This window comes from Grus americana, chromosome 2, assembly GCF_028858705.1.
Source record: "Grus americana isolate bGruAme1 chromosome 2, bGruAme1.mat, whole genome shotgun sequence".
Classification (NCBI taxonomy): domain Eukaryota; kingdom Metazoa; phylum Chordata; class Aves; order Gruiformes; family Gruidae; genus Grus; species Grus americana.
This window is the reverse complement of record NC_072853.1, coordinates 166,443,818-166,464,357: the sequence shown is the minus strand read 5'-3', so window position 1 is coordinate 166,464,357 and position 20,540 is coordinate 166,443,818. Positions and strand designations below refer to the sequence as shown.

Genomic DNA, 20,540 nt, shown 5'->3' with positions numbered 1-20,540 from the left:
AGAGGGTGATGGGTCCCACCAGACCTCAAGAGACACGCTCATAAAGCTCCTACAGCCACTCTGCCCTCAGCAGAAGAGATCCTTACATAAATCCTAGCGAGCCACAGCCTGAAGCCCGAGAGCAGGATACGCTTTTACAGGCGATACTGCCAAAAGCTTTTACAAGGAAGAATGAGCTCAAAACCTAAAAAACGACCTGAAGAAATACGTGTCCTGTTGCCTTCTCCCAGCACAAGGTCCTTGACTCGTACAATGTGCAACAAAAGAAGCCAGCGTACTGTTCCCGGTGTCAAGTGACGAGCTGCTGGAAAAGGACCAGGCTGGCATCGGCCCCGGGGAGCGGAGAGGCTGCAGGAACATCTGCTGGGCTCATGAGTGGTTTGTTGGCCGGGCTACCCGCACCCCACTCTCCTGGCTCTGCCCTTTTCCGGCCAGGTGCCAGTCCACGCAGTCAATGGGAATCACTATGTAGGGTTTTGAAGGACCTGAAGACGCATTTCCCCAGCCAAAAAGGAAAAAATTGCTTAAAGCCAGAACTAAAAAACATGCTAGAACATTGCAATCCTGCACAGGCGAGCACAGGGATGGGTCGCAGGCTTAGGAAATCTCCATCACTGCAGGACCACCAAGGTCCTGGGGTGGTGGGCATGGGAGGGGAACACATGCTCACCCCCTTCACTGAATGCAGATGGATCTTGGAAACCCTTCAAAACCCCACCTGTCCTGCAGGAGCAGTGGTTTGTTGTTTGTTTGGGGGGGTTTAATAAGGATTTCTCTCCAATCAGTGGGACACATCACGCCAGGAGCACAATCCCAGAGGGCAAGTAGCTAGAATGCTTCCAAACCTCCTTGCACAATGGGCACAAAATCCTGATCTGAGCCACATCCAGCAACATCTCATACAGAGCCAGTCATTTAAGGAGGTGAGAAAAAAATTACTGGGTTTGGCTGGGGTTTTTTTGTTTTGGTGGTTTGGTTTGTGGGGGTTTTTTTAGGGGAATAGGGATGGGGAGGGAAATGGTCTCCTTCAGTAACCTTCAAAAGTATTAGGATTTCAAGAAAGATAAACTGTAATAGAAAAAGTGAAGTCAGAGTGACTTGTGGGAAACAAAGTTAGTGTAACCAGTGTAAATTTAAAAGAAAAGTTTTTCTCCCTAAATTCTGCTCTCCAAAAGTGACAAAAACCAGAAGGCCAAACAGTAATCTCTGTCTGAAGCACTGACAAATGTTAACCCTCACGTTTTTTGCTCTGTCTGGACTGGGACAGAGCATGGACTTGGGCTTGACCGCTCCCTGAGGAGACAGGACATCACCCAGCCTGGGTGCCTCATTAACTGACACTCCAAGGAGGCTTGTTCACGAGAAAGGTGGCTTAGTCTGAGCTTCACAGTAGTAAAGAAAAGTCTCTGGGACATCAATTCCTGGCCTTCATCAATAATTCTGCTCAGGAGGTTCACTCCTGCAAGCTTTCACAGTTGGTGCAAGAGATATCCTCAGCTGGCAAAGAAGAGAGGGGAAAGCGTAAAAGCATTTTCTACAGCTCCCCCTCCTCAGTTTACCTTTCTGAGCAGGTAACGTTCAACTAAGCATGCTGGAAAACAAACTCCAAGTATCACATAGCAGACAGCTATTGCAGCAAGGAGGGATGAAGGAATTGATCCTACGGCCAAGGTTTCTGCAGAGCAATTGGTGATTTTGAACCCCTTCCTCATCCTCCCCCTTAGGTGCTTGGCTTTGAGATACTTCAAAGTATGGTTGCTGACAGCACAGCCCGGTTGCATGTATGTCCAAGGTAGGTCTCAATAAGACTTACCTAAAGAAAAACAAAATAAAGAGCCTGGGATAGGGAGAAGGTAGAAAAGGTGATTTGTGGTAAGCACAATGCCAGGCCTCTAGCATCCATTTAGAACCAGTGGATGGAAAATCCTGGGAAACAATAGAAAATTGAAGCATTAAGTGGGCCAATTGTCATCAATGTCCATTTTCACTGCTCCTTGCAAAAGGCTTGGGTAGGAGTTCTCCAGCTCTGATATCTGGGACATGTGGATAACAGCCACAGTGAGCTGAGAAAGCTGGCCCAGCACGCAGACACCCACTTCACCTCTTTGAGAAAACAACTCAAAGACAAGACACCAATACAACCTTCTTACAGAGAAGGCAGAAGAACACCTTCCACCTCCTGTTTCCTGACCCAGCTCTGCCCTGTCCTCACCCATTAGAAAAAAGGGGACATGAAAGTCCAAATGGTGAAGAACAAGTCATGCAACGTGCACGGTGAACAGAGACACATCCATCACTGCCTGGCTTATTGTTTGCACTAATTTCACTGGCTTTCGAGCCGGTCTGAATCAGAGCAAAGCAAGTGAATTAGGAAAGCATCTCCAGATCAAGACAAAGAATAAATTTAGGAGAAAGGGACTTTTCCTAGCCAACAAGCAATGAAGCTCTTCCAGGCGAAGACCTCCACGAGCAAAAGCAGCACACGTGCACACACACATACATTTTCCCTCCCCAGTGCTGGATCCATGCCCATTTCAGCAGAGGAGCCCGATGCAACCGCCTCAGCTCTGCACTCACATTCCAGCAGCCCCGGGAAGAAGGGTGAGGTGGCACTTTTCAGAGCATGGCATCAGTAACAAACAAGCACAGGCAGAGCCGGTGCCCCCACCTGAAATGCTGCCTTGGAGCTGCCGCTGCATGGAACCTTTATAATCCTATAAAGCCCTTTTATGCAACCTAGGCTGAGTGAGGTCCCGTAAGGCAACCGTGTCAGAGTCAGATGCTTTCTCAGCTCCTCACAAAGACTGAGCTGTTCCTTCCAAGGAAGTTTTTCAGCATGGGGGAGAAGGGGGAGTGGGTTTTTTTATTTTATACACACTCGATCCACATCTGTTATGATTAAGCTGCAGCCAGCACTCTGTGCAATTGTACTATTTTGGATCAAGGGGGCTGAGCGTGAGATGAAGGTGTGTTTGTCCACTGGGAACCTGGAGAGAGACCAAACAGCTCATTGCACACAACCCATGAAGCTTTAACTCTGGAAATTAACTCTGGTCTCTGTGAAAGCAATATGAATCTACAAAGTCAAGAGACCGTTTCTGCTTCAGACTTTGACCTAAGCTGCGGTGCACCTTGCCTGACTTCTGCTCTGAGTGGCACACTTGCACTGTCCAGACCTCAGGAAGGACCTGGTTGCTCAGTGCCATACCCACCTGTTTGAGAGGGACTTTTGCAACATTATTTGCACTATTCTTCTAGTCCAATCTGTCACTAGTTTGAAGCCAGGAAACCAAGAGGTTTATTATCACCAGCTGTAAATAGCAAGACCTATCCAGTTTGCACATATACTACTGGTGGCATTCGACTGCCTCAGTTGTGAATGTCACATCACTGCTAATTGCTCTGCTCTCCTGGAGTTCAGACTCCAATCGCCCAGGCTTGGGAGAGATCCCAAACACAGTCTCTGCCACTGCAGAATTCACCAATAGCTGCGTAGCCAATTTTTATGTGTAGCACCATGGAATTATCGCCCTCCTAGAGAGGCAATTCAAGATGGGTCCTGCTTTCAGCTCATCTCAGAAGTCAAGAGTTTTTATTGCCTCATCAGTTCATTCTTTCATCAGTATCCCTGTATTTTCCCATCATTTAACTGGGGATTTTCCTGATGAGAATTTGAGGGGGATGAGAGAAGTAAGGCGCCTGCATAGACTTGTGAGTGCACTCATTTTTGACATGCTCAAGTGTTTCCTTTGCAAGTGCCGCCACAGAGACAAGCCAAGGTGAGCTGCTTTCCTGCAAGGAAACGCCTCTGCTATACCCGCCTGGAATGACAGGCCTGCTGAAATATTGCATTCCTATCCTAGCTCTTCTTCCTTCTCTGCCGGGAAATTTATCTTTGGTACATCTGTACGAAGACCAAATTGATTCTACTTTCACTTTTTACATGAATTTTTTTCTGCAGTATTGCTACTCTTCCAACCCTTTTTCTTTTCTTTCCACCACTTCTCTCCTTTCTTTTAATAGTCCTCCACCTCACAAAGGCTAATTGCTATTTGAAGTATAAGAAGCCAAAAGTCCAATAAAACTCTGAATTCCATAGTGAGTGATGCAGACTTGACATTTGGAGCAAGAGTTGGCCATTGAAGAATCAACTATCTCATTCTGCACTGTGTTGTCTGGGTTTTTTAAGCATTCACAGATATAAGTGCCACCATCGTGCTCACTCAACATCCTTTGGAGGACACTGTCTAAAGAATGCTCACCAACCTCATTTCTGCTCTTCCCAGAGCTATCAGAAACATTTTTGGACCCCCAAATCATTTGGGATCAAAGAATGCTTTCTCCTCTTTGCTAATAAATACTTAGTTCTCTATTTTCTTTCTATTCCTCAATATCAGAACTAAGCATTTTTGCTCCAAGACTTGGTGCTCACCCCGGCATTCAGGCATTCATGTCTATTGTCACCTTGCTTAGACCACACAATCCAAAGCCACACATGCTAGTTTCAGAATTCTCTGCTGTTCTCTGAGCTACAAACCCAAAGGTTTCCTACTTTGGCTAATATATACACATGCCAAAAAAATCCCATATCCCCTTGACTCCTTACAAAAAAATAGTGCAAGGTATTCTCCAAACCTCAGCAAGGATTTCTCAGCTTCCACAATAGTTCTTTTCCTTCAAGGTCATTCCCAACCAACTCTTTGTGCTCACCTCTCCTTTTCACTTTTTGTCATACACCGTGGTGTCTTGCTGTTAGAGACTACTAAAGAAAAAACACATTTGGAAACTCAAGTAATGAATACAGCTATTCTCATCACAAGTATGTCCCAACAGATATTTTGATACTTATTTTCCTCAACAGCGTGGTACACACACCCAGAGCTTTTCTTTAGGTGGCAACCCCTCAGATGTGGGCTTCCTTAGTCAATAATACCCAAATCTCAGTTGCTGCCTCTACTGGCAAAGAAACAAGTAAGAGCCCTCCCACCACTACAACATTACGTACTTCCACCAGCATACGGTAGGAGCCACAGGGCCTTGCGATCTCACTGCATGCAGGTGGAAAGTATCCAAACCTGACACTTATGCTCCAATGGAGACCATGTGTTTCAGAGGGAAATGCCTTTGAGTCCTTGGATCTGCTTCTGAGTGGTGGGAATTAGAAGGAAAGAGGGGAAAAGCTACAGCATGGGAGAATTTCCAACCCAATAGATACCACTTAACAGGGAAGGAAGCATCAGTCTCCATCAGACTCCTGATGAAGTATGCTGAAAGAGGTTTCCTTTTTCTAGGAGACAAAGGTGCAGATTCTTGTAGGCTTTAGTCATTTGAACTGGTCTTCAATCACTCCTCTGCCTGGATAGATCTATACAGTGATTTCCTCTAGGTCTCTTTGAGCATCTTGGGCAAGGGGATGGAGGAGTGGGCACAGAGATCCTGCTATACATACCTGTACGCTCTTGGGTCCTATCAAGGGTTACTTCCAGTATCCAGCAAGAAGAGAAAAAACAGCTGCTTCTAGAAGTAAGAATTTGCTGGTGCAAGTCTGCAGCTCTTCCCTTTCCAACACCACTCTCCTGAATGCTTCTAACACTCACATCAGCCACTCTGAGATACCACAGAGATAATTTATGCCTGAGCTTCCTGTTTTAGTCTTAGCTAAAAGTTCACATAGAAGTCAGAGGACTTTTCCCAGTCTGGTGAACGCATCAGTCCAAGTGAACCCCCCCGCCCCAGGCCAGTTGTCCTGCACTGAGAAGAGAGCTGGACCCCAACACCCTCACAAAGGAGTTATCACTCGGTTCAGGAGGGATTTTTCTGTGAATGGGGCAAGACATAGATGGTTGCCTCCCAGATACAGGATGGTTGCTGCATGTATAAATGAGCTTCCATGCAATTTCCTGCCAAAACGTACCCTCAGCTTCTCCTGTAGAAGCTACCAAAAAAAACTTTGGCACATAGTATGAGGGCAAAATTTAGTAACTGAAGGAAAAATACTCAGTGAATGAGCAGGGAATACGTGACTCGGTTCAGATGTAAAGGGCTGGAGATGTTCTGCTTATGGTGAATTCCTGCATAGGACTTATGGGACCAAGGTGCCACGAGGAACAGCTATTTTTGCACTGTGGCAACCAGAAGCACCACAAGCAAATACTTCAAGCTGCTGCAGCATTTCCCACCCGTGCAAGGTAGAAGACCTGCGCGGGTTATGAATTACAGCTTATAGCACTCCCTTGAAGTAAGGAAGCATTGCCTTCCTTTCTGCCTCCCTTCCCCCAGCAAGGAAGGCACAAGCAATCACAGAGAAACCCCACACCAGAGGAAGGAATCAGACTTGGGTCTTTCAGCCTTTGGTGGTGTGTCTGAACCACAAGGCTGAACTACATCTCCACCTTCCCCCCCAACTCCTTACAACAAACCTTATTCAGGAAGTTTCTAGTCCACCAGAGCAACAGACATTTTTATTTTAGGCAAATATTTCAGAGTTGCAGCATTAAGATTAACCAGCATGGAAACGACACAAGAAGAGAACAAATATCAGGACCAGTTCTACAAGCGCTTGCTATACTCCTTTGCAATTCCCATGGCTTGTGCCAAACAGTTCCCAGCACCAAACCACCTTTGCAAAACACTGCTGGGGTTTTGAGAGGGTGTTCAGTTTTTACAACTCAATGACTGTTCGCTGCCCTTGGCTGGAAGGTCCCAGGTAGCTTGGCCCCAAGAGCTGCTTGCAACCCGATTCTGCTGGAACAACCCATTTTGTCCATAAGCAAGCAGAGGTGGAGAAAGGAGGCGAGGAAGGGAAGGTTGTTTCCTCTCCCCTTCATCCTCTCAAGAATGAAACAGCAATCAGTGAGATTTACAAAGGATTTTCAACCCAACTTAAAGCCGGCCAGTGAGCCGCAGTGCCAGTGGAATGCACGGGCCAGGCAGCAACAGGGGCTTTCGCTCCTGATTTAAGACAGCATTAGCTTTGCCTTGGCAGCCTGTGCCAGGAATTACACCCCCCCCAGCTGGACAGATCTCAGACCCCCACCCTGCAACCCACCCCTGCTCCTTATCCCAGTCACTGCTTATTTTTAATTTTTTTTTTCAGCTTAACATAATTTCTCTTGGCATGGGTCCCACTAGACCATCAGCAGTTTTGGTGCAGAGAAGCAGTAAGCAGGGAGCAATGCAATGGAAGATGAAGAAATAAGCTCAGAGAAACAAACAGAAGGCTTGGTTTAACCTGTTTAGCGACCCATGGTGTGTAGGGAGGAAAAAGAGGTTTTCAGAGTATTTTCCATGATAATTGGCGAGATGTGCGCATGCACAACATATCTATGCCCTATAGTAACACCTCATTGCAGCAGGAAGGGAAGACTACCATAAGATTAGGGGGTTGGTTTGATTGTTGTGGGTTTTTTCATTTGTTTGGGGGCTTATTTTGTGGGTTGGGTGGGGTTTTGGTTTTGAGGGGGGTAGTTGTGGGTGTTTAGGGTTTTTTTTTTTTTTTTTTTTACACTGATGAAAAGCCTGCCATCCCAGGATCTCAGATCTCTGCTGCAGTAAAAACCAGCTCATCTCCATCCCTGACATAAGGTTAGAGAGTTCATTTTGATCTAGAATTGGGCCTAAGAGCTCTCCATGATGTAGTAAACAAGGGACATTTCTAGACCACATTTAGAGAAAGTATATACAACCATCTCTCCCCTCGCCTTGCTTTTGAATTTTTTCTGGTGGGGTTGAGGACCAGAAGACCACACAATGGATCACACAAAGGAATACAGCAGAATAATTTATACCAGATTTTAAAGGCAGCAGACCAGAAGAAACAGGCCAGGTGCTCAATGGCACAATTTTCTTGCAACAAAGAGTTGAGCCATATGCAAACCCTGTTCATCTACTCCTACCAAAAATTTAGTAATTCAAGCCTGAATTACTAAAAGCTGGAAAATCGTCTGTGCTAGAAACCTGCAGCAATAGTTTTGGTTTTCTGTTCCAGGCAAAAAAAAAATCCAACTTCATGGTCTTTCTCTGTAGCTTCCCTTGTCTAGGGAGAGTTGCACTTAGCAAAGAATATTTAGCATTTGAAATCTAAACAAAGAAAAAAACTAAGAAGTGTTTGTTCATTGTGCTTTTTGCACTGGTGCTGCCTTATGTTTATTCCAGTAGGTTTACGAAGGCAGCATCGGAAAGCATCACACATGGGGTAAGGGTACCTCTAGTTCCCAAGACACCTCCCATTTGTCCTTCTGGCTCTCTACAGCTCAAGCTGCTGATGTGAAGACAAATGAAGCCCCACAGATCTGCCCAGGGCTGGGGACTCCACCAGGAGCTCTTTGCTCAGGGCAATGCAGGGATCAGACCCACTGGCTCAAACCAGGTGCAGCGTTAAAGAGAAAAAATAATAAATGCTAGACACTGAGAATGGAGCCCTTCTTCCAAACAGCGCATCATTAAACTGCAAGGCTCATTGCCACCGGATCTTGCGAAGCCCAAAAGCATGAACAGATTCCAAAAGCGATTAGACAAATTCAGGAAAGGGAAGTTCACCCAGGTGGGTGATGAAACATGAAGGCTTTAACACAGCTTCTGGCTCAGGAAGCCTCTAAACCACTGACTCCCAGGAGCAAGCAGGACACACCAGGAGACACATCACTTGTCCCACTTCTCCTTGGCTTCCCCAGATGTCCATGCCTGGCTGAAGAAACCTTTGGTTCAACCCCATATGGCAGTTATGTTCTCAGCACCAAGACAAGCACCTGTAAGAGCCACACTGCAGAACCTTGCTTCAGCTGCAGCATTTAACCCACCTGCACTCTCCAACCCTTTTGGACAACAGCAATAACCAACCCAGCAGCATTAGTGCATGACGTGCTCACTGTGCAACACCAGGTTGATGGATTCATAGGTTTGGAGCAACCTCCTCTTTCCTCAGAGAGGCTATTGCTGCCACGCTCACTTTGGGCAACCCCACCTCCATGGTCCCAGCAGCAATCCTGCCACATCCCCAGCAAGCCTCCCACCCACGGCAGCCCTCAGCACGCCGGGACGTGGGCATGCCTCGCACAGCTCCAGCGACAGCGTGGCCAGCCATGTGTTAGTGTCAGTCTCTCCCACCCACCCCTGCCAGGGAACACATCTGACTTTATAATGAATCGCCCATTTGTCTCCCTAACACCTCAGCCAGGCCTTTTGTTAAGCCTTTATCTCCCAAATTTAACAGCTCTGCAGCACACATCATGCAGCAGGACTTGGCCTCTTCCTTTCCCCCTCCCGCCTGTGGGATAAATCGTGCTGTCCCTCCCGAACACTGCCCGGTCTGTTCTCAGCAGATGCTGCAGTTACATAGCTGCCCTTGCCCAGACCACAGAAATTGGCAGCCAGGGAAGAAACTCCTTGTAGCCAACGTAGCAGCTTCCCTCGCTGCCTGGAGGTATCCCTATGCACACACACACTGAAGTAGCACAGCAGCTACAGAGAAAATAAAGGTTACTCTCCAGACTATACAAATCTCAGAAGCTGCAGGGGGCTGAAATTGAACCTTTGAAGGAAGCACAGTGAATGCAAAATGCTCCTCAAGTTCATTGGGACAGAAAAACAGCTGGAGAATGAGCTTCCTCCTCCTTCCCCAGCCCTAGCTTTTACATTCAGGACCTGGAGGTCCCAGCTGGAAGCAGGGATTGGCTCCTAATCAACTTCTGGACAAGTGACAATTTCTAGAAACAAGCGTGCAGATTCATGCAGAAAGGGGTTTTCACCTCCCTCCCCTCAAAACATTTTACCCAGCCCCTATTTTATATCACATGGAGGTCAGCTCGTGGAGTATTTAGATGGCTGGGCGGTTTGACACATCATCTGATCTATTTTGGGAGCAGTTTACAGCTCTGCAATTCCTCCCCTGCACAACAGCGATAGCTTTTCCACTCTAATGTCATATTATCCTCATGGCAGGTTTAAAAACTAAACAGGTGAAAACACAAACTTTCTGGGCACTGGAGAGAGCAGGGTGCATGAGAGAGAGATTATGGTGATGGGATGTTACAAGTTTATCTTCATTCTGAGCCCCAGCAGGATGAATTGTGAAAATAGAGACTGGTTCCTTACAGAGCTCGACAGGAGGATACTCGAAGGCTCTTAGATAAAGGTCATCCCATCACAAAAGGTATCTCATGAATTTCTTTGAGGGAACTTTGCAGTCCTGAGATTTTACAAGCCTCAAATGAGACTTCAACTGTCAGATCTCCAGCTAAGCAAACTAGCTCTGGCCAAGGTTTCAAACTCAGATAAACTACCAGTGCAGGAGACTATGTTCTCGCTGATGTATCCTAGAACAGGTTCCCATGAAGCCAACCAACATAAATCTGTCTTCTGCTCCAAATGCAAGGGCACTGCATGGTCATTCCCTCACTGCCATCCATTAAACAACATTGTGCTCTCCCTTCATCTTCCTCAACACCCCAAAACACTGCTCCTCCACACCACGACTTGTCCCAGCAAGAGGAAGAGGGAAAGAACAAACAATTTGAACATCTGCCCTCAATCACCCAATGTCCATTCACCACCATCAAGAAAGGCCCAGGTCCTAAATCATTATAGCAATGGTACAACCCTTCCTCAAAGCACTGAATCCATGCACAGCTCTGTGGAAGGGAACCAGATGCTGTAACAGAGGGCTGGAGCACCTCTCCTGTGAGGACAGGCAGAGAGAGTTGGGGTTGTTCAGCCTGGAGAAAAGGTGGCTCTGGGGAGATCTAATTGTGGCCTTCCAGTACCTAAAGGGGCCTACAGGAAAGATGGTGAGGGACTGTTTATCAGGGAGAGTAGTGATAGGACAAGGGGTAATGGGTTTAAGCTGAAACAGGACAGATTTAGATTAGATGTTAGAAAGAAATTCTTCCCTGTGAGGGTGCTGAGGCCCTGGCACAGGGTGCCCAGAGAAGCTGTGGCTGCCCCTGGCTCCCTGGCAGTGTTCAAGGCCAGGTTGGATGGGGCTTTGGGCAAGCTGGGCTAGTGGAGGGTGTCCCTGCCCATGGCAGGGGGTTGGAACTGGGTGATCTTTGATGTCCCTTCCAACCCAAACCGTTCTGTGATTCTATATGATTCTATGAATAAGTTGGTATCGACAGCCAAAATGCCTGTAACAGGCCTGTGCTGCTGGCAGGATCCCCACTTACCTTTTGAAGGTGACTGGACTATAGAATATCTGCAAGGACCTCAGCCAGACCTACCTTTGCCAACATGTCAGGTGAATACCCTCAGAATACTTGGTGACTTCAACATATGCATCTTTTTTATAATACTATATAAAGTCTGTAGGAACAAAGAGTCATATTAACTAAAATACTATATCCAGGGAGACACAAAGCTTTATTCTACAAGTGCTGCTGAGCAGATGGGACTGCATATCCATCTTCAAAGCAATGCATTTGCACTCAGTAATTAAAAGAAAAATCCTTTATGCATTGTATTAGAGAGGCATGTGGGATGGAACCAACCAGCATTAAGGAAAGCATTTCCTTCCTGTATTGATCATCGACCTATCCAACTAAGTTGCATTAAAAAGGCGGGGGGAGGACAACAAGCCAAGTGTTATACATAGCAAATTCTAATTAGATTATGAAACTTTAAGAAGATCTTAACAAGTGGACAGTGTGCATTTTACATAATTAGCTTGTTACTTATAAATGCCTTCCATAGTGCCAATGGCAGATTTTCACCACCTAAAATAGCCTAAAGCTGTTGGATTCAAGAACTCCTGCCATCCCAATTTAGATCAACTCAAATACAGAAACCACGAGGTGGTTTCGTTACACCAAGATTAAGAATTGAATCGGCTCTTGTGTGCCTGGATGTTGGAAGGGGTAAGAGATTAGAGGGCAAAGACATATTATGTCACACTGCACCTCACCAGCCCAATCCTCACCAAACATGAAAGCTGTTCTTCACAACTTTTTGAGAGATTTCAAGTTACTTTTGGGGGGATAGAGCCTCACTTTAAGACTGGATGTAAAGATGCAGCATTGTGGGATGCCACAGCTGTATCCATATTCATTTAGCAGAGAACTGTTCCCCAGCTCCATGAGACATATGCTTCATGAAGCTGGGACTGTTTCACCTCAATTCCAAGAAGCAGCTCAGAGCAAGCTTCGAGTTACAACCACTGCCCATAAAATATGATCTCAGAAGTAGCAAACCAAGTGAGGAAACCATTTGCAAGTTGCTCATGCTTGACAAGTCCCAACAAATGCAGAGCTACACGAATGTTATTCCTATGCCAATCCCTACACCACTCTTTCCCAGACATCTAAAGGGAGAAGCATTTTCAATTCTAAGTAAAAAGGGCAAGAAATCATGCTAGAAAACATCTTGAGGAAAAATTGTCTCATGGTGTTATGGTTTAACCCCAGCCACTTTCACCACCACCCAGAAGAAAAATACCCTGATGCTCAGTCTGTTTCCAAGCAGCAATCCCACCTCCCAGCTAGCTTCCCCAGTTATATACTGAGCATGATGTCATATGGCATGGAATATCCCTTTGGTCAGTTGGGGTCAGCTGTTCCAGCTGTGTCTCCTCCCAACTCCTTGTGCACCCCCAGCCTACTCACTGATGGGGTGGTGTGATGAACAGAAAAGGCCTTGGCTCTGTGTAAGCACTGCTCAGCAGGAACTGAAACATCCCTCTGTTATCAACACTTTTCAGCACAAATCCAAAACACAGCCCCGTACTAGCTACTATGAAGAAAATTAACTCTATCCCAGCCAAAACCAGCACATATGGGAAGAGGATCCATAGGTTAGAGTTATCCCAGCATGCAAACACCATCCAAGACACCATCAAACAATTCGTTGAAGTTCCCATTTTCTAAACCACCCACCAAAGCTAGCAAAACAAGCAGACCAGAAAGACAATCTTTAAATCATTGGTTATCCAAAACCACCGTGGAGGTAAGCTATGAGGTCTATGGGTGCACACTACCTGATGCCCTATCTTCACCTACTTGAGAGCATTAAGAGATCTATAGAAATGCCACGGTGAAACATTGACTATGCCATTTCAGTATCTTATATAATGGCCATTTCCAGGGACTGAAGGGAAAGATGGTGGCCATGTATCTAATGCAGCATACAGCTCCAAAGAACTTGAAGAAAAAAGAAAATACTTCCTATTTCCCTGTGTCTTAATAGTTTTAGTTCTTAGACCCCCAGAAACATCACTGGGTCCACTCTCCTCAAATCTATAGTGCAGGACTTGAACCTTTTCCTTTAGAAAGATTATCAAGTTACAGCTGAATGAATGGCACAAGGTTTCAGCTGACTGGTAAACTATAGCAAGGTCAGAAGCTCCAACTGAGAGATGTCCCATTAATCTACACATTTGAGAAAAAACATGGAAGAACAAAAACCAACCAGTGCACTTTCTCCACTCAACTCTACAAGAATGACCCACGTTGATTCTCTGTCTTACAGAACAAATCACTTGTGTGGTCTGAAAATACATGATCCATTTCCCAGTCCAGTGCTGGATGATCAGTTTTTCCCAGATTCACAAAGGCATTTAGCTGACATATCATTTGAAATAATTACTATCTATATCCTTGAACTCCTCTAGAATTCAGAATGCTTTAGCGTCCACCTGTGAAACAGATGAAGAGAAGATTTGAAAGTTTTGTATCGAAATTATTCCTTGTGAAATCCTTTGAGAGCCAGAAGTGGAAGTAAGAAAAAAAACCAACATTATTATATACAAATGACTTGCAATTCAGGCCAGGAAATGTCAGCAATAATTACATGTATGCAGTAGGAAATCATTCCTATCTAAAAAAGGTTATGCGACCATATTCTGCAAAGGAGCACTTCATGAAATAAATATTCTTTTCCAAATTCCCATCTTGTCTTCATTCCCACAGAACAATTAAATGGAAAGGAGGCAGGGGACCACAGGATGAACAAACTGAGTATTATGTTGGAAAATTAAAAACCATTCTAGCAGGCCACAATACAAGGCAAATTCAAACAGCTTTTACAGTTGTTTATAACTCATTAGTATGCGTCATTTTCCAGGTATGAGTCTTTACGTTTCCCTAGTGATGACACCTAAACATGGGATGACCTATAAGAATTTTAAGTACTCAGAAGTAATGAAGAGAAAGCTGACTTTCAGCATCCAAAGATATGCTGTAGATGAGTGGACTCTTGATAGCTTTCTCCGAGCTCTGTCTCGGACAGCATCTTAAAAACACCCACGAGGAACCAAATGTGTTTTCCATTGAGTACAGAACCTGGATAATGTGTTCTAAATAAGCCTTGGGGCCACACGGTTAATGAGAATGGTAAAGAGAAATATTTAGTAATTGCCCATTCACTGAAAGAGGCAAGGATTTCACAGAACAAAACTTGCATGCAATCACGAAATAAAATTCCATTGCAGTGTGCATGCACAAAGGACATGATTTAGGTTACTCATACAGCTCACCTCTAAAGTTTTCCAAATTAAACTTTGAAGCCTTACATTAACAGTAATTGTGTATTGAAAGGTATCTCCAGGTGCTTAGTTGCATTAAATCACACTGCTTCTGGATTCATTTGCAGATGCACTTCAGTAGTTTTGCTCAATTTTCACATGCATTTGCCAGAAACCGTGTTCAGCACTACAAGGGACAAGCAAATTCCACAAACTCCAGCCTATACCTGGGGGGTATATACACATCAGGGAAATCCCATGGCATGTATAAACAATCAGATAATAAATCTATTTGTGACAATGCTTCAGTGCAGGTGGAATCTACCCAACATGGAAATACTACAAAAAGGAAAAAGAACAAGTTAACACACACATTGAGCACATTCCAGAAGCAAGACAGCTTAGCTGTAAGTCTTCACAAACAACTTGTATCTTCCTTTTGAACTTAGCCCTTCATATTCTACCAAGATTGGTAATAAAGAACACTGAGAATCCCCTCCCTGGGCTATTCTATCAACAGATGCTCATTAGAGCTACTCACAACCAGAACAGCTCCAGCCTGAAATGGAGTTTCCATCTGTCTTCAAAATGCATGTGGGCTTGCTTTACAATTCCCACATCCCACCTCTTTCAGTGGGTCTGGAGACGAAGTCATCCTCCCCTGCATGATACAGGGCACAACTACACAGAACCTATCAGAATTAGGGCCAATATGCCAAAAATTAGGATAAAATCATCAGAATCTAATTTAATTTTCAAGTGTCAAAGGTGCTCAGCTATACAGTGAAATCTCAAAAACCCCAGAAATAGTGATACTGAAGCAAGAGTACAGACTTACTTTTCCAAAAAAAGAAACAGCTTGCCTATGAACAAGTTTTCCCAGCAGGTTTTCTCACCGTAGGTTGTAAGCAGGACCAGAGTTGTCTGATCAATACTAGATGATATGCAGAAGACTCAAGTCAGGGCAAAGGAAGCTACAAGCTGGCTGAACCACCAACTGGACCCCACTTGCACTCCAGTTCAGCACAACTTCTGTTTTCCCTTGAATCCTCTGGCAAAGCCTATTTGAAAGGAGAGGTATGAATGCAAGTTGAAGGAAAATAATTAGTAGATTCAAGGAAGTTTAAGTTTATATAGGTAGATATACCAAGATGGGATATCTCTTTGGCCTCTTCTACAAGCCTAGACTAGACTTCTCAGTGCTTTAAGCAAATCACTGCAAAACAGCATTGCTGAAGCAGCAGCTGAAACCCTATAGCACTGCAACAAAACTTGGCTACGTCCTCCTCTTAGGTTTTTACGTCCTTCCCTGGTAGACGGTATCACATTCCCCTTCCCCTTTCTTCATCTGTGCTCGAGGCTTTCCAGTTGGCCCTGTGTCAAGAGAACTGTCCCACCCCCAGCCTTGGTCTCTCATCCCTGCAAGAACACATGCCTTCTGCCAAGCCCTCCACCAACCTCCCCGGCTCCTTCCAGCCCTCCCTGAGGTCACAGAGACATCCAGCATTCCCTGACCTGCATCCCCAAGGGATGCTAACCCACAAGTCTCACACCTCACTTCCTTGAAACCCCATGAACGTGGGTTACACTTGCAATTCTTCAGGCTGAACCACAGGAACAAGGGTGGCAGGATCTCACTTGCTTTGCCAGCTTTCTCTCCACCACAATCCCCAGAGTGACATTTGTTTTCTCAGTGGTGGAGAAAGGAATCCCTCTAGTTTACCCCTCTCCAGCCCCAAAATAGCAGTGGTTGAAAGTGCCCCAACAGCATATAACTTGCATACACAGCTGGAGCAATAAGCAATACTGGAACTAAAAATCAGGGAAAGACATTTTCGTTTGTAGTAAAGGAACAACCAGGATACATTCACTTTTTTGTTGCTACAGGCTGCCTAGCAGGTCTCAGGGCAGAAGGAAGCAAGAATAACCCGTCCTAGCACACAACTATTGCTAATACTTATCAAAACCACTATTTGTATTCGTTTCTTCCACCCTGTGTCAGAGAGTTTAAGCAAGTCCTCAAGACTAGTTTCCTAGGTTCATGATTACCCACCCAGCTTTCTGCCAAAGGATATCCATGTTGATAGTCTTGACATTTCAATAACAAACTCTGATCTGTTCTGGAGCTGTCAAGAAGCAAAGTCAACTTTATCAAACTGCAGCTTCAGGAAGGAAAGTAAGGCCCAAATAACACAAAGATGAGAGGAAGCCTTTCTACACAATTTCTTTGTGAATCAAAAGCAGTCTTCATGCTGGAATTATCCTCCAAGTTAAAAAGGGCTCACAGCTAATTAAAAAAGCCCTCCAAGTTTCCAAAGTATTTCAAGTGATAAAACCAAAGTTACAGCCTGAAAATAAATCATAACAGTAATATGCACACACTTGAGGGGGAAAAACAGATATAAACCTACACTGGAAAAATCTTACACTTAGTGCAGCCAAAATGCCAGTTGATACATGTCACATTTGGGCGCTCTAGGCAACGCTATCACAATGGCTAATTCAGGCAGGCAGAGCTCCAAGATGAATGTCCAAAGCCCAAGAGGACACACAGATGCTCCCTGGAGCCTTAAAGAACACCAATGGCATCTCAGGCCTTTTGCTGAAGCTTTCACACACGTTTAGCATCTTGAGCAGCAGAGCAAGTCAAAGCAAGGCTACGACCTTTCAGATGCTTTTACCGGCTAATCCTTCTTGAAGGAGGGCCTCGGAAAACATTTAGATTGAAGTATCCATGAGATTAAGATGTTTATCCATCTTGTATTTTGCACATTTGTGATTTCAGTGTCTCCTGGCTGCAAGAGCTAAGGAGGACCAAGGGCCAAGAAAGAACAGCTCAGGGAAAGGATAGCAACACTAAGAAATGCTTTGTGTGTTTGCTAGAAACCTATCATCAGTCTGCAAATAAAGGAGTACAACAAAATTAGGGGAAATTTTTCCCCCAGATGGAAATACCTCATGCAGCTGAGTTGACAGATCTATTGGGCATAACAAGAACTAAGAACATAACATGAGAGGTGTTCCCTGGTAAGAATTTCCAGGTGTTCATATCTAGCTTCAGCCAGAAGTGCCAGTAACCCCTTTAGATCACCTCAGCCTATCAACAGCCCAAAGACATTTCAGCACAAGTGCTAAGGAGGTGAATTAACTCCCACTGTGGCTGGAGATACTGTGCTAGTGACTGCATACAGAGATGTGTCTTCCCTTCTGCCACCCTAAACTGGAAGTTTGGCACCAGAGTCCCCACTGGGAAACCTCCCGGAGACACTCAAATCCCTGGAGGATAATGCTGACTCCTTCATAGAATTACAGGATGATTTGTGTTGGAAGGGACCTTAAAGCCCATCTAGTTCCCACCCCCTGCCATGGGTAGGGACACCTTCCACTAGATCAGGTTATCCAAAGCCCCATCCAACCTGGCCTTGAACACTTCCAGGGATGGGGCCTCCACAACCTCTCTGGGCAACCTGTTGCAGTCCCTCACTGTAAAAAATTTCATCCTTTAAACCTCCACTCCTTCAGCTTAAGGCCATTCCCCCTTGTCCTATCACTCCATGCCCTTGTAAACAGTCCCTCTCCAGCTTTCCTGTTGGCCCCCTTCAAGTACTGGAAGGCCACAATTAGATCTCCCTGGAGCCTTCTCTTCTCCAGGCTGAACAAGCCCACCCCTCTCAGCCTGTCTCCATAGCAGAGGTGCTCCAGCCCTCTGATCAGCTTCATGGCCTCCTCTGGACTCGCTCCAACAGCTCCATGTCCTTCTTGTCCTGGGGACCCCAGAGCTGGATGCAGCACTGCAGGGGGGTCTCAGTAGAGGGGCAGAATCCCCTCCCTTGACCTGCTGGTCACATTGTTGATGTGGCCCTGGGTACAGTTGGCTTTCTGGGCTGCAAGCACACATTGCCAGTTTGTGTTGAGCTTCCAAACACAGCTCACAGCTCTGAAGCAGCTTTAGCACTGTGCCACAGAAAAACATGCTTTATGTGACTGCAAAGTGTCCCATACACATGGAGGGAGGAAGGGGGTTATGGCAGGAAAACAAGTAAAAGCCTTTCTGATTCAGTTTGCCAGGTTCATCCTTAAATAACTGTCATTTGCAGAGTGCACATAACACAGCTTGCAAACTCCAGGCTTAGGAAGCTCACACCAAACATCTTAGGTCACAGATGATGAGACATCACTTTGCTCCACCACAGCAAAGCTACACCAAGCTACAACTGTTCTACAGAGTCATGCCTTTGAGCAGGATGCTGCATGGCAGGAGTTGCACGAGGGCAGGGAACAAGTTATCCAGTGCTTCTGTGAAGTTTTGGGGCTAAATGCCTATTGTGGCTCATTTCAGATGATGGGGAGCTGGTCCTGGGCAAGGATGGTCCCTGACAGCTTTGTGTTCCTACATGTTTGGTCACAACAAACAGGTGAGTGGTTTGGCAGAGGGACATCCCACTGGATATCCCCCAGGCAAGGCTTTACAGCCTCCCCAAAATAATCTTCATTGGTTTCACACTGAAGGCCCCAGAGCTTGAGAGGCAGGTTTAATTTTAGAGCACGTTCATCGGATTTGCTTACATAATTTTCTTGATTTGGAAGGCTTTTCGTTTTCCTTCGTGAGAAAAGCTGTCGAAATTTATCACATTAAGCAGGGGGCTGCTTGCCCCTAAGAATCTTGAAATACACTGGCTGCAATTTTCCTTTTAAAATTTGCATATCACAATTAGGGCAATATGGAATTAGAGCAGCTTTAAGTGAGGTGGGAAAGAAACCATTAAAAAGCACAAATCCTTACCAAATTATACTGGCATCTAAATGTAACAGCCCACAGGATGTCCAGAGGCTGCTGAAAACAGGGCAGCAAGAGATCAAGAAATAGTTCCAGTCTTAACCCATTAAGAAGGATGTATAAAAATCCCACAAGACATATTGATTTTAAGAGTTTAATTATTTTAAAATAACACCATCTTTCTGTTAAAGGTACATTTATAAGTATCAGAGATACAGAGACAGGACTTGGTAGCAGCCTAGATACCACTCCAGATTTAGCTCTGTTCACAGCTCTTCCACCCAGCCCTCCTCCTAGTAATCACTTGATTACAGCAAGAATCAAATTTCTGATGTTTGTACTTACCAACTTGAAATCACAAAAAGCCATAAAACTTACCCCAATAACTGACTTAACCCATTATTTCCAATTTTGGCAGTGTTTAGTTCATTTTTGTAGATGGAAGTTGGGTGTCTTCTACAGCAGACACTTTCCAACCCTATGGGCAAGTTGCAGGAGTAGAAAAGATTAATTCACAGAGCCTGAAAACAGAGCAAAGAAACCCCACAGACCTTCTGAATGACACAGGCCATCATCTCCCAGACTGCAAGCTCACAGGAGAGAGAATTCAGTCCAGATGTGGCCAGATTTTTTCCTCCTACTGAAGACACATTTTAAGGGCCAGCTCCAGCAGACCTTCCATTCTACCCAATGGAAGAAGTCACATCTCAAGCAGAATCATTTCATTTGGGTGCAAAATGCAGCTCGCAGGTCTTGCATTCAGGTTTCCAGCACTCCTGACTACTTACAGGAGCAGCCCTGGAGCTCCCTGCCACCACCCTGGGAAGACCCAAGGCTTGGAACACCACACTCTGGGTTACTCTTTGATGCAAGCAATTCCCACTTCACAAAAGCAGCTCGTTAACCTCCCTCTTAGATGATGGTTACAAACTCAATCAAATACCAGTTGCCTTCAGTCACTGAAATCTGAGGTCTTTTGGCCCCAAGCTTTGAATAAGAGTGACACTCCTGAGAGGCAGGAGGCTAATTAGCTACTGCAAATCCTCGCCTCCAACTTGCTGCACCGAGGGATGGCAATTCCTCAGGTGAGCTGGCCTCTCTTTTCTAACAGAGTGCCTTTTCTCCCAGCATCTACAACCCTGCTTATTGTCTTCTCCTGAAAAGCCTACTTTGTACAAGCATGGCCTCAGAGAGGCCTTCAAAGAGCCATACTGAAAAGGTCCCCCACGCTTGTCCAGACATCCCTAGGAGAGGAGGAGGTTTTGCAGGATGTATTAATGCATCTCTTCACAGATCATGAGGTTGAAAGACAGC

General features: G+C 45.3%; 1 protein-coding gene across 1 annotated transcript in view; it reads right to left on the bottom strand.

Moving 5' to 3' along the window:
- The window catches only part of WNT9A (Wnt family member 9A), a 62,397-nt gene that overhangs the window by 24,856 nt on the left and 17,001 nt on the right, over positions 1–20,540 (bottom strand). The window lies entirely within an intron of this gene.